At 40.0% G+C, this 17,502-nt stretch overlaps 1 long non-coding RNA gene across 2 annotated transcripts in view; it reads left to right on the top strand.

Moving 5' to 3' along the window:
• Positions 1 to 312: 312 nt before the first annotated feature.
• Positions 313 to 17,502, top strand: part of LOC137166889 (uncharacterized) — a 54,541-nt gene continuing 37,351 nt past the window's right edge. For both annotated transcript variants that reach the window (XR_010923858.1, XR_010923859.1), the window contains exon 1: positions 313 to 616. This is a non-coding gene — a long non-coding RNA (uncharacterized lncRNA). The remainder of the gene's footprint in view (positions 617 to 17,502) is intronic.

Genomic DNA, 17,502 nt, shown 5'->3' with positions numbered 1-17,502 from the left:
GCTTGTCCTGTTTAATTTATGTTCCAGGAGTCTTGTGGGAGGCTGTCTTTCGTATTATGCTGAAATACTGTAAGTAGTGCCAGGTTCTAATTTACAGAGTGAAGGACATATACTTTAGATAAGTCAATTGATTCTATTTAGGGATGTGCAAGTAGCAAAATAACCATAGATGCAATCTTTTTTCCCTCTAATTGGGTGAATATAAAAGTTAGGACCTGAGGATCATCTAAAGCTGGGTATATCACAAGCCTCCCTATGTACTTCATTCTTGATCAGCAACGCTCCTGCTATTGCAGTCCTGGGTCTTACCTGAGTCACATTGAATAGTTTAAGATGTTTTTTAATGTAGACAGATGCTTGCTTGATCATGAGGATTATGTTACTAAAATCATTTGTTGTTCTTGAACAGATTGGGAGCCCAGGTCTGCAAGTGAAAGACTAATGTGTTATTCACTAAGCTGCCTATCTTTGGATATCATGACCCTAGATGCAACTTAACTGTGGATGACAAAAGGGAAAGAAGGAGAATGCTAAGTTTGAAGTTATTTATGAAAATCTTGGACTGGATATATTTTTGTTTGCTGCCAGGAGCAAACACATGTGATTTCAACATGAGGTATGTCTTTTCAGTGAAATAGAAGTGTTTTAGAGTTATTGTTTTTCAATTGAATTTGTAATAACAACAGTTTACTCTCTCTTATTATGTATTTAACATTACCTCCACTGCAATCATGTCACCTCTGGCTGCAATCTTGTCACGTATCATAAGCCAAATAGTATCAGTACTGGTCAGTACTCAAAGGATAGGCCAATTGACTTCAGTAGTGGTAACTCGTGTGATTTTCTTTCCTCTGTGTGAGAACTGAGCCAACACCCCAGTATGGTATTTGGAAGCTTGTTAAGATACTTTGTATAAGAGTAGGGATCTGTTAATCTTGGTGATCTGGTCAAATTCCAATTTGTTTTATTTCATTCCGATTTCCTATTCATCCTGGTTTCCAGCTGAAGAAGCTATTCTTTTCTAAAAGCTGTTGTGTAGTTCACCATTCCACCCCAGAGATAGCTATATTTCAGTCATGAATAATTCTATACATCTAATCTTTAAATCTGTAAGATGTTTTAACATTGTTTTATTATTGTGTCAGGTCTGAGTGCCACATTTTAGGAATGATGGGAACAAACTGGAGAGACTTTAGAGGAGATAAATGATGAGTAAAAATTAAAAGTAATTTTATATATATATATAGAGAGAGAGAGAGAGAGAGAGAGAGAATGTTCAGTCTTGAGATGAAACAGCTGAAGGGGGAACTGATAACAGTCTTCTGTTACAGGCTGTTATAAAGAGGACTGTGATCATTTATTCTCCATGTCTACTGAAGGTAGGACAAGAAGGAAGGAGCTTAATCAGCAGCAAGGGAGATTTAGGTTAGATATTAGGAAAAACTCCATAACTAGAAGAATAGTCAAGTCTGGAATAGGCTTCCAAAGGACGTTGTGGATTCCCCATCACTGGTCATTTTTAAGACCAGGTTGGACAAACACCTGTCAGTGCAGAGGGCTGGACTACATGACCGCTCATGGTCTCTTCCTGCCATGCATTACTTTGATTTGATTATCTTTATTAATGCAAAGTGTGATATATTATATTTTCATGGAGAAATGAGTTATGAACATTCCTCATTATATCTGTGCTATTGCTAAAGGTACATGACTCAGACACTGCGTCGCCTCAAGGTGAACAAATCAGTTATACAAGAATCCTTTCCTGTACCATTCACTATGTGAGTTCCTGTAAACACAATCTAATTTTTTATACCCATTCAGTAAGCAAAGAAAAAGGGGTATTGGACAAACCTGCTAATAGCATTTTTACACTAAACTATTAAAAATAAACAGGTACTTATTACAGCAATTTCTATGGAGATAACAAAAATTACATTTTCAGGGGTGAGAACATGACATAAAAGTAGTTTTTAATGCAGCCATCTTATAGGTGTCTCCGGAAAAATTTGAGATGAGCATTTGACCACTCAATGTTTTATAATACTGGCTTCAGTGGCAGGATGTAATTAGCATTACCTCTCCCTTTGATTCCCGGAGAAGCCGAGTGTGCTGGAGAAAATTGCTAGAGCCTGAGTCAGATAGACCCTGGTTAGCCACTCATTTCAAATGCAGAAACCTCATGGTGGAGTTTGTTGAGATGCAGTGAGATCCTAATGTGACTAAAGCTGGGAGAGAAGGAGCTCACATTTTGTGACCCAGCCAGCTCTCCGTGGACAACCAGCAAGTGATCTGCAGACCAACAGTGGTTTGGGTACCAATGTCTGGGAGTTGCTGCATTAGCCTATTCTTGGACAAGTGCAAGAGGGATACAAACAAAAACTAAGCGACTTTGTTCAACAATTCATGTGACTATTCATGGAAAGTATTCCACCCAGCTCTAATTGAAACCAGGTGATTTTACTACCTCAGCTCCAGCAACAGAAAATGTTACTCCAATACCACTGATCTTATCATTGAAACAGCTTAAAAACAAACGGTCACAAACTATCAAACTAGAAACAACACAAACAGGCAATGATGGGATTTCAAAACTTGCCAGGAGCAGCTAGCCTGGCTAACACAACAATACAAGGAACAGGAACTGCCCTCAGGATCGGAGCACGTTTAAAGAAAAAGGAGCCACAGAATACAATAGTTAAGGTCCTCATCTTGACATTAGCTTGCTCATCTTGCACACATGTAACCCTATCAATTATTTCTCAGGCTCCTAAATATACTCACTTAAGGTATCCATCCTACAAACACACCTGTGCTTAATAGGATCACATTAAACATGGGCATAAACGTTTGTAAGACCAAAGCCTTTGATATATACAATCTATGCAATGTACTTGATTAAATATTACTATAAGAACCTTTTACAGCAGCTTTTCAGTTTCATTTTTAAAAATATGCTCATCCTATTTTCTCTTTGTAAAATTCCCGATATCTGCTGAAATAAGGCACCAGCACTGGAGAAACAACTCTATATTATTTTATATATATATATTAAAACACAGAATGACTACATGTTTTTTGAGTATGAAGATTTCACCTAAGTATAAATTACATACATACATAAACCCTAGATAAATCAAGCAACAAACACGTGGTCCTTTTGGAGTCAGTAATGTTTATTAGCTTAAATTACCATGCAATTCGCACTGTCTCCAAGAATGTGATATAGTGCATTACTGGAGATTGCACTGAAAACTGTAACATCGTTGATGTCTCACTGCAATTTCTGTTTAGTTTACAAGTACTATGCCTCCGTGGTACTCCACAGAAGCCTGTGAAAAAAATTCAAATTCACTATCCTCAGCAATGCAAAGATGTTCCCAAAAGAGTAGGCATAACATTCTAGTCTCAAACACCTGACCCTAACCTAGCCTCATTTCAAGTAGGAGATGGTGTTTATTTGCTAACCACTGCTCTGTGTTATGGATGTATAGGGTGGGCCAAATTCAGAGGCCATGTGTAAAGACATGTAAACTACACTTGAAAAACGGGGCATGTGGGTCTAAATTCATGTAAGTTACACACTGAAGGGTCAATCACTTAGAACCCTCCTCACATCGCTTCTGATTTCAGCTTAATTTGTCCAAAAGGCATAATGCATGTAAAAATGGTACACAAAGAAATGCGAGTAAAAACAATAACACCTTCTTAACTCCACACTTCAGTGTCCTTGGGTCACAGGCACACACTATACTAACACAATATTCCTGCTGCTACCCTTGCAGAAGCAGTGCAGGCAGTTAAGGACGAGTCAGTCTTGCACTGCACATCAAAGTTGTCAGCTAGGTTCAAATGCAGATCTTAGTTTCTGGTGAAGATGTGATTATTAGAAAAAAATACTACAGCTTTGTTTTCAGAACCAAAGCTTATCACATCTGAAGAGGGTGGAAGGGAATTCAGGTGTCAGAAGCTGGTAAGGGAGCTAAGCTGTGGACCTAAGGAAGCAGGCAGAGAAAGAAAGCTAGGAAGCCAGGAAGCAAAGATGCATATGACGCCACTGACTCCATGACCCCTTTGCTTACACACTTGCAGCCCCACTGTCTAGCCTAGATTCCTCCAGGCCTGATGCCCAGCTCACACCAGTTTCATACCCCTCCAAATATTCTATCCTCATCCACAGAGAAGTGGATTTTTTTACATTTGCTTTTACCATTTTAAAATGTTATTCCATCATATAGCACTGCACAATGCACTCATCCAATCCCTCAACATCTCACTCAAACATATAACCTGAGCTCTGACCTCGCTTACAGGAAGACCTCTTACCAACAGGCATACTTTTATTACAAAAAACACACGTTGTGTTGATTCTACCTAGAGAAGCAATCTGACTTATAGTCGTGTGTGTAAGTGAGATTTCAAGGAGTCTGTACATGATGGATATACAAAGGGGAGTGTTGTAAAGACAAGAATCTGAGTACGTTATGTTTACATGGTCAGGCAGTTGAATTGAGGTGGATGGTGATATTGCCATAAATGGCAGTTTCCTTGATTTCTTAAAGGGATTTTTAAGTGAAATTCTCTTGAGCAACCTTCAGTTTGTTTTTTTGTTTGTTTGTTTGTTTTGTTTTGTTTTAAATGTGGTATGTAGTAGGTTCCAGGGCATTTCTGTTATGGGAGAAAAAGATAGAGATGCTCAGAAAGCATGCAAAATATCTGAAAAAAGGAACAAGAAATCAAACTACTGAGCAGAACTCTCAATTGTATAGAAACATTGTATATATATATGAATTATGAAAAACAATATTAAAATAATTTGAAAGTACTACAAAATTTAGCAACTAATTTATTTGACCAGTTCTAGAAGACACAAAACAAACTGAAATCACAGAAGGGAAAGAGATGAAATTAAGGAAAATGAGAAACTGTAGAAAGAGCAAAACAAGGAAGCAGGCATGAAACCATTTAACCTCAATACCTAGATAAGAACTCTTCCCTCAACATAACTTGAAGGAGGAAAACACTGAGAGGAGCCAAAAGAACCTGGAAAGCAATAACACTGAAAGAAATCTACTGCAGGAGTCAGAGTATGTAGCAAATAGCTGTATTTGAAAGACTGTATGGCAGGGGGGAAATCAGCACAGTTGTAGCCTGTATATACAGAGACATGTTAGGAAGAAATGGGAGGGGAGGGGTTTACAGGCCCTTTCTGTGCAGTTTTGATCACAAATATTTTGTTCACTTCTGGATACCTTCCTACGAGAAAGATATTGACAAACTGAACAGGATTCAGAAAAAAGCAACAAAAATTACTAGGGCCCTGGAGGGACCGACCATTAAATGAGTTAAATATGTACAGCTGGGCTAAGAGGGGACAAATAAGAGGGACTTGATCTTCAACAAATCCTGAATTATCTAAATATGGAGGATGGAAAGGAATTATTCAGGATAGTACAAAAAAACAACCAAACAAAAATACCAAACACCCTATGGCACAAGCAGAGCTTTCTAGAACCTGATAAGGGAGATGAGCCAGAGATTTCATGAAGTCCATGAGACACCTCACTATTGCCAGTCATTTTTACATGGAGAGTACTCAGATACCATAGTGATGGGTGCAGTCCAAAGCACTAAGGTAGACAGAACTGGGGATAGGACTGCACTTCTGATCTGTCCCAATGGCTCAATTGCGTGTCCATGCCCGAATCATCCCTTCGTCACTGAAACTTTGCTCTCTGTGATGTCACCATTGCCAAAATGCTGCCACTAAAGTAATCTTCTTTGCCACTCAGACTGCCACCCAATCCTTCCACTATCTTCCCTTTGTTCTACATAACAGGATAAAACTAATTCTTACATTCAAGGCCCTGCACCACTCTGCCCCAGCCTACATCTCTGTAACAGTCTCCTATTCCATTCCCTTCTAACGCCTCTGCTTTGCTAGTGATGATAGCCTTGATGGCCCAATCACTTCCTTTTTCCAACCTTGGCCCTCTGACTTCTTCCATGCTACAGCCTGTTTACAGAATGCCTTGCTGATACCACATATCACCTTTGCCTCATTTAAATTCCTTTTAAAAGCCATTTTTCCCCATGTTGTCTACAAGAAATGGATCAAGCAATCATTAAAAAAAAGGATATGTGCACAGCTTGATGGTTTCACTCTCTTAAAGTAACCATATTACCACCATAGCCCTTGTTCTTACTTGTTTGTTACTTTCATTAGTTTTTTCACAACTAAAATTAGATTGTAACCTCTTTGGGGCTGGGATCATAGGCTAAGGCCCAGGTCCTTAAAAGGTATTTAGGCACCTAACTCCCATTGAAATCAGTGGAAGCTCAGCATCTAAATACCTTTGAAAATCCGGACCTAAAACCTTTGCTGGCAGAACTCTATTGACTATATGTTATTGTTTGTATTACCATAGCCCCTAGGAGCTGCAGGCACTGACATAGCTTTTGTTCTCTAATTGCCAAGCACATTTTTGGGTACTGTCTAAAGAATAAAGGGGTTTTTTTGGGTTTTTTTTTTTTTTTAAGAGCAATTATGGCTAGAAATAATCAATCATGTTAGGGGTAAATCTCCTGATAACTAAAATCTATGAGGCTGTAGAACAGTCTCCCAGGAGACATGTGGAATCCCATTTTTGGGATGTTTTAAAAAATGGGTTGTACAAAGCACACAGTAGAGAAAAATAATCTGTCAGAAGGAGGATGGACTAGATGACTGCAAAGCTTTTTTCCTTCTCTAATTCCTATGACTCTCTGATCTTGTTGGCAGACATATTGATTGGCATCACTCAAGGTAAAAGAAATATTATGGTCTGGAACTGGCTTGTCAAAGTGTTGAAATAAAACAAGCCTGTTATAACTAGCATCTTGCTGTTGTTTTGGTGCACCTCATACCACTACAGATTTTTAAAAAGCCTGCAGCGACCTCTTTCCCACAATAAAATGTCTCTAATGGTCTGAATTTCAGGACAATATCCATGCACTAATAGTTTTATAAATATGAAAGGCCCTGAAGTAAAGGTTCTCTCATTAGTCTGAAAAGATATTTGGAGCTCTGGTTGTATTGAAACCTTGACAACTAGCATGTTGGAAGTGGATCATTAAGTATCAATTTTAAAACTGGTGAGCACCGTTTTATTGAGTAAAAAGAATAATCCTCATGCTAATAAGAACCTAAGGTGAGACCCTGGACCTAGTAAAATCAATGGGAAAACACCCATTGACTGCAGTGAAACCAAGATTTCATTCCCTGGTGTTCAGCCAACAAGAGGAATTATGTGGTATTATATGACATGTCTGTTGGTGAAGAGAAGGACATATTGCATGCCTGACTTTCTATAGTGGCTGGTCACTTAGAGTAATCACCATTAAAAACCTTACAGTCTTGCCTTTGCAAAGCTGAAATATTCTATACTGGTGCAATTTTGTCGTGATGTTGAGTTACAAAGGAAACTACAAAAACATCTTGTTAGAGACTATTGTGCCGCTGAGGAGTGTTTTAGTGGGATGCCACTACTGTTAATTGTTGCTTTCATAAGGCTTTGAGGATATCTTCCTGAGGAAGGGGAGCTGAAAAGAGTAAATTAGCCAAGTACTTTAATGTCTTTTAAAAAGACATTTTATTAAATTAAAAAACTATTCCTCACTAACCTCCAATAATGATTGACATAATGCATGTTATATAACAGCAAGCCATTAAATCTGCTCTCCAGCTTTATCCTACGTCTCCTATGATGCACCACAGCAGTTGAGCAAGAGGGGAGATTGTTACCTAACAGACTGCATGAGACACCTGAACTACAACTCCCATGAGGCATTGCAGCAGCATTTCCAAATTGAAATTTTTAATTTTGGTCTAAAAGTTTGAGTTTTTGCCAAAAAGTTGAAATTTTCCACCAAATAAACCCCCATATTCCAACTAGCCCTGATTTTTACTTATTTCACATTGTGATAGTTAAGTAGCATATGGTTATAAAGCACTTTGATATTGTCCTAAATAGTATAATTCCTGTCCACCTTTTTTTAAAATGGCAAGCTTTTTCTTGCTCAGACTGTTGATACAGTAATGTACCTGCCTGATGTGTTTAGCCTTGCCAGGGACTTCGACTGAGCCACTCAAAGATTCAAGATGGAAAAGTCACCCATCTAAGATTTTTAATCTGTACATTTATCAGTAGCTCCAGCTCTGTTTTTGTCTGCTTAAATGTCCATATTATCATTATATACAACTCCTGTAACCATGTTTTGATAAAAAAAAATGCTTTTCTTACTTTTCAGCTGACCCTTTGCAATGTGGCATGTTTTATCATGTTGTATTGTTAGGAGATAAAAAGACGTTCAAAACATTTTTTTTTTAAATGTTCTGCCAGGCTTTTCACAGGACAGACAGTACTGCTTCTATTATTTCAAGTGCAGTGCACCAGCTGTGAGCTGATACACAAGCCCACCATATTTGGCCAGCCATTCAATGTGTCCTTGTTTTAAATACCATTCTAAAAGAGCCACACGCAATGAGAACGACTTTTACTAGACACTGACTGCCAGGATCTAGTGCATAAACAGCTTGAATTAAAGCAGACCTTGACAAGTTCCACCTGGGCCTTTCAGGAAATGTCATTGTCTCCTATCAAGTCCTCCTAGGTAACTGCAACACAAGATTGTAATACATGCTTAAAGAGAGAAATTCATCAGTTCTTCTGTCCTGATGTATGTTTTTTTCATAGATCTAAACACAGTGCTTTAAAATAAAGTGCTATAGGTGCTTACTAATTATTAATAAACTAAACAAACACTGAATGGGACAAAAACTGTTTCTTGCTTATTTTGGTCACATTTTGTGGGTTGACCTACAACTCTGATATACAGAGTATAAAACAATAAATGTTGCTCACATATATTTGTGCAATCAAAACTGTCAAGAACCCAGTTAGATAGCTAGCTAACATTTGGAGTAATATGACATCAGATGTCACATCTTTTTTTACATTAGGTATTGGGGAGGGGCAAGGTCAGGTAAACTGAGTTAAGTGGAATATGAACTAATCTAGGAGTTTGGAGTTTAAATAAATGAAGGACAAGGACTGTCTCAGTTTTCACAACAGAGAAGCTACTAAGAGGTGTTAAGGCCAAGGTTCCCCTTTTTAAGATAAGTAAATAACCACAGAGGCTACTTATTCTTCTCAGAAGCTGTGATCTAGGTCTATAGGCAACCCTAAGCACTTGGGGTGGGATTCACAGAGGTACTTCAGCACCTAAGGATATGTTTACACAGCAGCTGTGAGACTGACACCTGCTAGCTCCGCTTCAGTTGCATGCCAAAGAGCCCCGCCCCGGGTACGTGCTCTGGCAGTTAGCCCAAGTCACCTCCTGGGTGGCTATGGCCACTCTGCTCTTTTTAGCGTGCTGGCTCTGCTCAAGTTAGCACGTCTCTCTGGGTTGGGAAGCACCCTCCCTGCTGCTGGGGGGACATACCTGAAATCTCAGTTTGGGGCTCTGTTGCAGAAGACTGCTGTTGCAGCCTATAAGCCCCCCCCTAAACTCATTCCCCTGCCTACATTTTCAGGGTTAAAATTCCTGAGGTACCTAAGTGTCTGCCTCGGGGTGTGTGCACTGCTGTCTCGGGCAGTCACCTATCTCAGGCCTAAACTCAGTATGATCCTCAAACCAGGTGAACATAGATGCCTAAATCCAGGCTGGAGGGAGGCACCTAACCCCGAGTGGGGCAGGGCTTAGGACACACCCCTCACATCTACAATTGGCCGGTTTAGGTGGCGCCCTGCCTAGCATGCCTGTTTCGGGGGCCTTGCCCTTTGAGGCGCCCATCTTTCTTCATGCATCGAACAGGAAGCCTAGATGCCTAACCCAGGGTTTGTGGATTCATATAGACGGAAGAGCACCTAAACGCTAGACAGGGCAAAGCCAATTAGGTTGGACAAAAATGTACTAGTGTTTTATAGAAATTGCTTGAAAATCCTAATAAAGAATCCTTATGTTTTGGGGTTTTTTTAAAACCCTTCCATAGCATTTTGTAGCAGGGATATAAATAGCTATTATATTCTACAGGATGATTTTAAACAGGTGGGGCAAGGTATATTCATTTACTATTTGATTTTATAGACCTTTGTTATACAGAACAGATAGAGTGGTGTTTCCTACAGGTGTGATGAGCATAGATGTAATGTAGCAAATATTACTTAGTATGCAAATTTCCCAGTGTTTCTAAGGTGTATCCATGAGTACCGTAGAGCTCATTGCAGGAATCCAAACAAGCGTCAAAGGCAAAGATAACTAACAGTGAGGTGAACAGCTCAAATATATATATATATTTATATTTATTTCTTGGCCAGTGCAAATGACAGAGTGCTCTTGGCAACTGCTGTTACCTGAATATCCAGAAGCTGCAAGGATCGAACAAGCTCTCCACCTATGTCCCTTAGAAAATAATGGTTGGCAAACCCCTATGTCAGGTACTGCTGATATACTTTACCATTTCTTTGGGTTGTTTCCCGCCACCCAGGTATATCACCTCAGGCTTAAAGGTGTTGTGTATCTTTTCAGCCAGGATAATGGAAACAAGAATTACATATGGAGTAAGAGGACATTGGGCATTTAAAAGGTAGTGTTGAACTTAAAGGTCTCCCCTTCCTAACTTCGGAAGTAGAAATATGAAGAGGTCAAAGTGCCTGTCTACTAGAACAGTTTGTTTTTGGTTCATGTATAGGAAAATAACTAGCAAGCTCAGGCTAGAAGGGAAATATTATAAGCAGGTGCCCTTCTATTGATGCAACAAGCAAGCACACTAGTTATTTTCATTAAATCCCTCATGGAATCAGTTGAGATTTTGAATCTTAATTCCCTCACTGATATTAGTATAGTACATAAAATATATGTCCTTTGCTTTGAGACTGAGCCCTTCAATCCCTGGTCAGTTGATGAAATTTAAATGGAGTGGTTATTTTATTTAAAATAGCGATCACCTTGGGGCAGGGAATGTGTCTTGTACTACGTACAGCACTGAGCATTGTGACAGTATATCCATGTTTATACCTACACACCATTGTAATAATGTTTGTAGTTGTGAGGTATCATTTAAAAACTCAATTTGCTGGTCATTTCTGTCCTGGTATAATGGGTGGCAATAGTGTATGTGAAGTTACAAGACTTTCCTCTATGGCGTTAACAACGTATGTTCCAAATCCCCCTAGCCCTGCCCAAACAAAAGTTGGCAAACAGCTCTGTCCTAAACAAAGGAATGTTTGTTTTCCTTAATTTGCATTTAAGCAGTAAACCAAATCATCAAGCAGGAAGGGAAGAGAAAGGAAGATCAAACAGGTGAGAAAAAAAAAAAAAAACCTAGCAGGGAAGATCGTTCCATATAAGTTATTTTCAACTGTGATCCAGGAGACAAAATCTAAGACTACATCCCTTCTTTTTAAACACCCCAAGGCAACCTGACCCTTTCCCTGGCCATTGCATTCACTGCACCTGGAGAGACAAAGGAAACAGCCATTGGTCTCTGGGGGAGAGGTCCTGACCTAAAAGTTTGGTCAGTAGGACTGCTGAAAGCATGTCATAAGAAAACAAACCATATTAGACTGAAAGCAAAGTTAAGTTAGGCACCAGTAGGCATTTTATCTTTATTTTTCTTGTAAAAATTTCTGACTTATACCTCATTACTTGTACTCACTTAAAATCTCTTTGGAGTTAATACAATTATTTTACTGTTTTATCTAAGCCCGTGTATTAGTCAAACTGAAGTGTCTGTGCAACTCCATTTAGAGTAACAAGTTGTGTGTATATTACTCCCTTAAAGGAATAATGGATGTAACATTGATACTGTCAAGGAGAGGGCTGGGTACTATAGGACACACATTTTTGGGGGAAGTGGGAACTGGGAGTGTGTTGGGGGCACTATGCAGCATAACCAGGGCTGGTAAGTGCCAAGGGTGTGGTTGGCTGGGTGTAGTGCGCAGGCACGCGCAGCGAGAGAACTCGGAGTGACTTACACGCCGGAGGATACGGGAGCAAGGCATTGTAACAGTCACCCAGATTACAGGGCAAGCGTGACAGCTACGCATGTCTAAAAGATTGTACCCTGGTATGTCCCAAGCATACTGACCATGGCCAATACGTCACAGTAAATAATAGACCGCATGAAACAAATGTTTGATCGAAGAGTGGGGTATACAGCGGTGTCTCAGCTGACCCTGTCACAGCCGTGCTGTGCAATTTTACAGCTCCATGCTGTGGAAGCAGTTTTCCCCTCCACTTAGAATGGTCAAGTGTGTCACATTAAATAAGACTCAGCCTAAACTTTAGCCACTAACTCAAAGAGAGTTGGTAAAGACTGGTTAATAGTTTAAATCTTTGCACATATACACTTCTTGATTCTAGTGTTATGCTTCACTATGGGCTGTTGGAGCCGAGCCCTAATGTGACACAAGGCTGGAAACTAATAATTCAGAGTTATGGCTCCAATCATCTCAGCCTCTGCAGCCATATCCCTGCTCAGCCTCCTGCTTCAGTCTCTTGACTCCAGCTCACCTTACCCCACTTCCCAAGAAACAGGACTTCCACCTATATATTTCCCATGAGAAACCGTTCCACAGCCTAGGCCATCTCACTTGGAACGTTTCCTGACAGTCAGACCATATTTTTGCTCTCTTAATCAGTCTATAACACCTAGTAATAACTGTATATAGCACTGTCAATATATCTGTTCTGTGAGCCAGGTTACAGATGAACCCATTCTACTCAGTGAAGGGCATCTGCTCAAGGGGCAGCCACACTCCCACTCCTTGCACCTGCCTTTGAAGCTCCCAGATCTGGGTAGCTTCTTGGTCCCCAGCCATATTTAGAGCAGCCTTGTTTTTGCTTTCAATTACACCCAGTTCCTCCATGGTTCCACAGAGAGTGTTCCGACATCAGAGATCAGTGTGCAGAGGTGCTCTGGTCATATCGCCTGGATATCTCCAGGTAACATCCACTGGAATGCTGAACTGTATTATACTGTTTAACCATTATGTGGTGCTGTGTATAACATACCTTCCTTAATCTCACAACAGCCATTCATAGCAGTACATAAAGGATTTGATAGTGAACACGGGAGGGAGAGGGGGCAGGGCCTCTGTCTCTTTGGGAGACAAATGCTGTAGCCAGTCCATATCTGGTACAGAAACCTACCTGACCTGCTAATAGCAGCCCTGCAACCTACTGCATACGTGACAGTGACAGGGGGTGGGAGAGGATGGTGTATGACTGGCATAGGTGGCTCTATGCCATCTTGGAATTCCCCCACTCAGGAGTTATCAGAAGTGCAGATCTGGGGGATTTCTGGCAGCTCTGCACACCAGACTAACAGGGCTGATGATCTCATCTTCCAGATACAGCCTAAGGTATTTAGCTTTCTTTGCATGTGCAGACACCTAAATCTACACATCCACGTGCAGTGAGGGTACACACAAATCAGGTACACAATTGTGTACATCTAGAAATGCATGCAGACCTCTGGTCTTGACATTGTGAAAAGCTGGCCCTGAATATACACCAATCTGGTTCTGGTGGTAAATTCCAACATTATCCCTCTATCTGCAAGATCGGAAATCAAACTGTACACTTTGTACTCAGTGTAAAGTACAGTTTTCTAAAGTAGCATTGGAAGCACATTGAGCCAATAATTTATTGTCATTATATAAAGTTCTGTCATTAATACCATTAATGCCCACGCAGCAGCTTTGAAAAGCAATTTTAACTACTGCAGCCCATTCAATTCACAACACCGAGAAAGCTCTTTTGGACTACTTATCTAGCTTAGGATACTAAATAGCTTAAGATTAAAAGAGGATACTTCAATTATTTGTTGGGTAAAGAAATAAAAATATTAGTCAGGGCCATGTGAAGTATCTAGTCCATATTTTAAAAACACAATTTCACGTTAGTTATGCGCTTGCCCAAAGAAGCAGTTTAATATATGCCTGTAGCCTGTCACCTCATAGCTTGTAGCAAAAAAAAATATGCTCCACTCGCCCAGCTTGCAGGTTGTGAATATGTTGTGTCCAGCTGGTCTGAATGAGAAAAGGTGGCTGCAACTTGTGGAATATTGTCCTTGACTGTATTCTTGGATCATTTCTAGTGGACAACTAAGGTCTTCGGGGCATTTGTTCCCACAGGAAAAAGAATTCAAAGTTTTCCAAAAATTAATCATATTTATAAGGTTATACCTTTGATGTAAGCCATAGCCTACAATTCAGCATAGAACTGGCAGTGGTGTCGTAGTAATGATTGTCAGTGGACAGAAGCTGTAAAGGCCAGGTTCCTAAATGCTGTATATTTCCTTTTAGGAAAAAACAAAAACAAAACCCCCACAATTTAGCCTATCCACTGCATCTGTGAGTCTCACAAGTTGCTGATTCAATCCTTCTAGAGGCCTTGCTTTGGAAGTGGTTTACAAGTGGCACTGTTATCAGCAGTGCCAATTCAAGAGAGAGTGAAATCAAAACAGTCAAAAAGCAGCAGCAGCTGGGGTAGGTCAGAACTATGTTGGGGTGGGGGGAAGGGAGTATAATATTCATGCACGTTTCAACTTTATTAAGCCCAATACAAAGCTTTACATACATATCAATGGTTAAATGTTGGTTTTCTTATCATTAGAAGAACAGGAATCCAGTCAACTATTATTTTCACATGGAGGTCAAATTGTGCCATTTGTAGTCTAGGTTCCTGATTCTCAGCTGGTATAAATAAGTGCCGCTCCATTGACTTCCGAGGAACTATGCCTATTTACATCAGGAGAGTATCTGGCCATATACCTTTTAGTATCTTTTAAACCCTAAGCTTTTAAAACGTCCTGCTGGTGTTGAAAGAAAAGGAATTTGAAACTCAGTATGACCAGAACAAACATCTTTCACAATTGTGTTAAAAATCCTCCACTTTTAAAATCATTAGGAAATCATGCATCTGAACTATCTCAAAATAATTGCTTTTGGAGCAACACTGCTTGAGTGTTTATATTGCAGTACTGACCTACTATAGTGATGGGACCCTCAGGAGATATATTTTACAGTTTGTTGCTGTATTAGCTTGTTCAGGAGTGGTATGATTCTACTAGCCCCATCCTGTAAATGCAATGTAATTTGTCCAGTAGGTTTGTCTTTAGAGTGAAATATAGATAGCTGGTCTTTACCACAATTACTTTTTTTGGTCCCCAAATGTGAAAACAGAAAGTCAGATACAAAAAGCAAATAAAAAACAACCAGACACTCTTCTTGGAGTATTCCCCCATTTCTGGATAATATATTTCCATCCACAAGAGGGAATGGTTCCTGTTTTTAATGTAGTCATGTCATAGGGCATGTAATGTGACATTGCCTATCTGGAGTTTGCTCATACTACTTCGGAGGGATTGAGAAGAACTGTACTGTAACCTCAGCTGAGTAAACGTTCAGTGCAACCATTAGCCATATCAACATAAGGACATTAGAACAGGTCAGATCCAGAGCAACCAATTATGGAATACAGTAAGTAAATTTTTACATACAAAAACATTATAAAGTTGAATCCATACTGAGGAATAAATTATGGCTCCCTTGAACAAACTGAATCAAAGGGTTAGTTTATCATACAGTTCAACACTTTAGATAGATCCCATAGATCAATAGATAGACGCTTCAATAATTCTTTCAATCCCTTTTCCCCTACAGTAAAAAGACAGCACACGGTGTCCCTTAGTAAGTCATTATTAGTGACTGCCTGGGGCATGTTGAGACACAGAGCCTCAGCCATCTGAAAAATGCACTGATAAGAGCCCAGTAGAGCACACCCTCCTGCGTAGTTTAGTGCTGCTAGACTATGGCTCAGTAATGTCATTTCTTTTAAAGAAAAAAAAACCAAAAACCAAACAGGTGAGGGTTTACACATGATATTCACTCACGCTAAAAAATAAACTACTCCTCCTCATAATAATTTGCAATTGTGGTAATACCCAAGAGCCTCAGTCATGTGCCAGGACCCCTCCCTTGTGCTTGGTGTTCTACAAACACAGAACGAAAGAGACAGCCCCTGCCTCCAAGAGCTTACAGAAAAAGATAGAAAAATACTGTACTAAGGAAAAGATATGAGCATTTTTCCCTACAATTGTCAATATACTTATTGTTTAAGTTTCATCTAAACATTCATTTTTCCACTAGGCGGGTGGAGAAGCACTGGAATGGGTTACCTAGGGAGGTGGTGGAATCTCCATCTTTAGAGGTTTTTAAGCCGCAGCTTGACAAAGCCCTGGCTGGGATGATTTAGCTGAAGTTAGTCCTGCTTTGAGCAGGGGGTTGGACTAGATGACCTCCTGAGGTCCCTTCCAACCATAATCTCCTTTTAAATATTCTCTCTATTTCTCTGTCCCCAGGAGCCTGGTTGTGCTATTCGCAGGAGTTTGTGGCCCAACAGTCATTTTCTACTATAAAACTAATTTGGAATATTGCACAGTTCCTAGTCAGTGTTTAGGATAGGGACTGGGCCCCTCTGGCTAGTTTCAACCCAGACAGGCCTTCCTGGCACATTGGGAAGAGGAGGAAGTTTTAAATGGTCACCATATCCTCCCTCATCTCTGTAATAGAACTCCAAAGGTGTACTACACTGTTCAGCCATTAGGTGGTGCAGTGTGTGACTCTATTGTTTAAGCTAACCTCAGTCATACCCGCTGGAACATTAAAGGAGCTTATAGTGAACACATCTGGTGTTTTGCTCTCCTGGAAGGATGCTCTGTAGTCAGTCCATACCTGGTACAGAAGCCTGACCTACTAATAGCAGCCCTGCAGCCTACCATATACAAAGACAGAATTTCTGCCATCAGATTCTTTTCATCTTAAACCCTGATTTTCTTCATTATCACAACCACTGAGTGCTTCCCTCCCCATTTCACATAACAGGCAGAGAGTCTTTGTTCCTAGTGAAGAGGTCTGAGCTGTGCACCATCAGGAGTCAGTGCATGGGTGAGATGTCATCAAAAGGGCCCAACTAGCTAATCAGGGTTTTGGGCTGTCCGTATCTACGGCCATAAATATCAGTGCAATGTAGGTGTGAAAGAATGATCTGATCAGGAGGAGGAGTCCCTCTTTAATGTGAAGATATTCAATGGACTTGGACTAAACTGAACCTTCAGCTGTCAAAAAGCATTTAATATAGAGAGACTCATTAAATCTTACTTAAAAATTCATTCACATTGGTTTGGATAAGTGCCCTGGCCAGTCAAATGGATTGAAAACTGACTCAAAAGACCACAGAGAGAGTCATAATTAGAGACAATGTGTCAAGTTGTAGGGAGTCATCTAAGTGGAATCTGTGTGATCCAGTCTTAAGTAATGTCTTCATTAAGGATACCAAAGAAGTGAGGGGTCAGGGATGAAAATTATGTTAATGAGCTAGACATCTGTCAGGGATATAGAAACACCAAGGGACCTAGAAAGAGCTGAAGACAAAACGAGGCACATGGGAAACTGC

The sequence above is a fragment of the Emydura macquarii genome, unplaced genomic scaffold, assembly GCF_026122565.2.
Source record: "Emydura macquarii macquarii isolate MOO-44397 ecotype Brisbane River unplaced genomic scaffold, CSIRO-AGI_Emac_v2 contig_2897, whole genome shotgun sequence".
Taxonomy (NCBI): Eukaryota; Metazoa; Chordata; order Testudines; family Chelidae; genus Emydura; species Emydura macquarii.
This window is presented reverse-complemented; position numbering and strand designations above follow the sequence as displayed.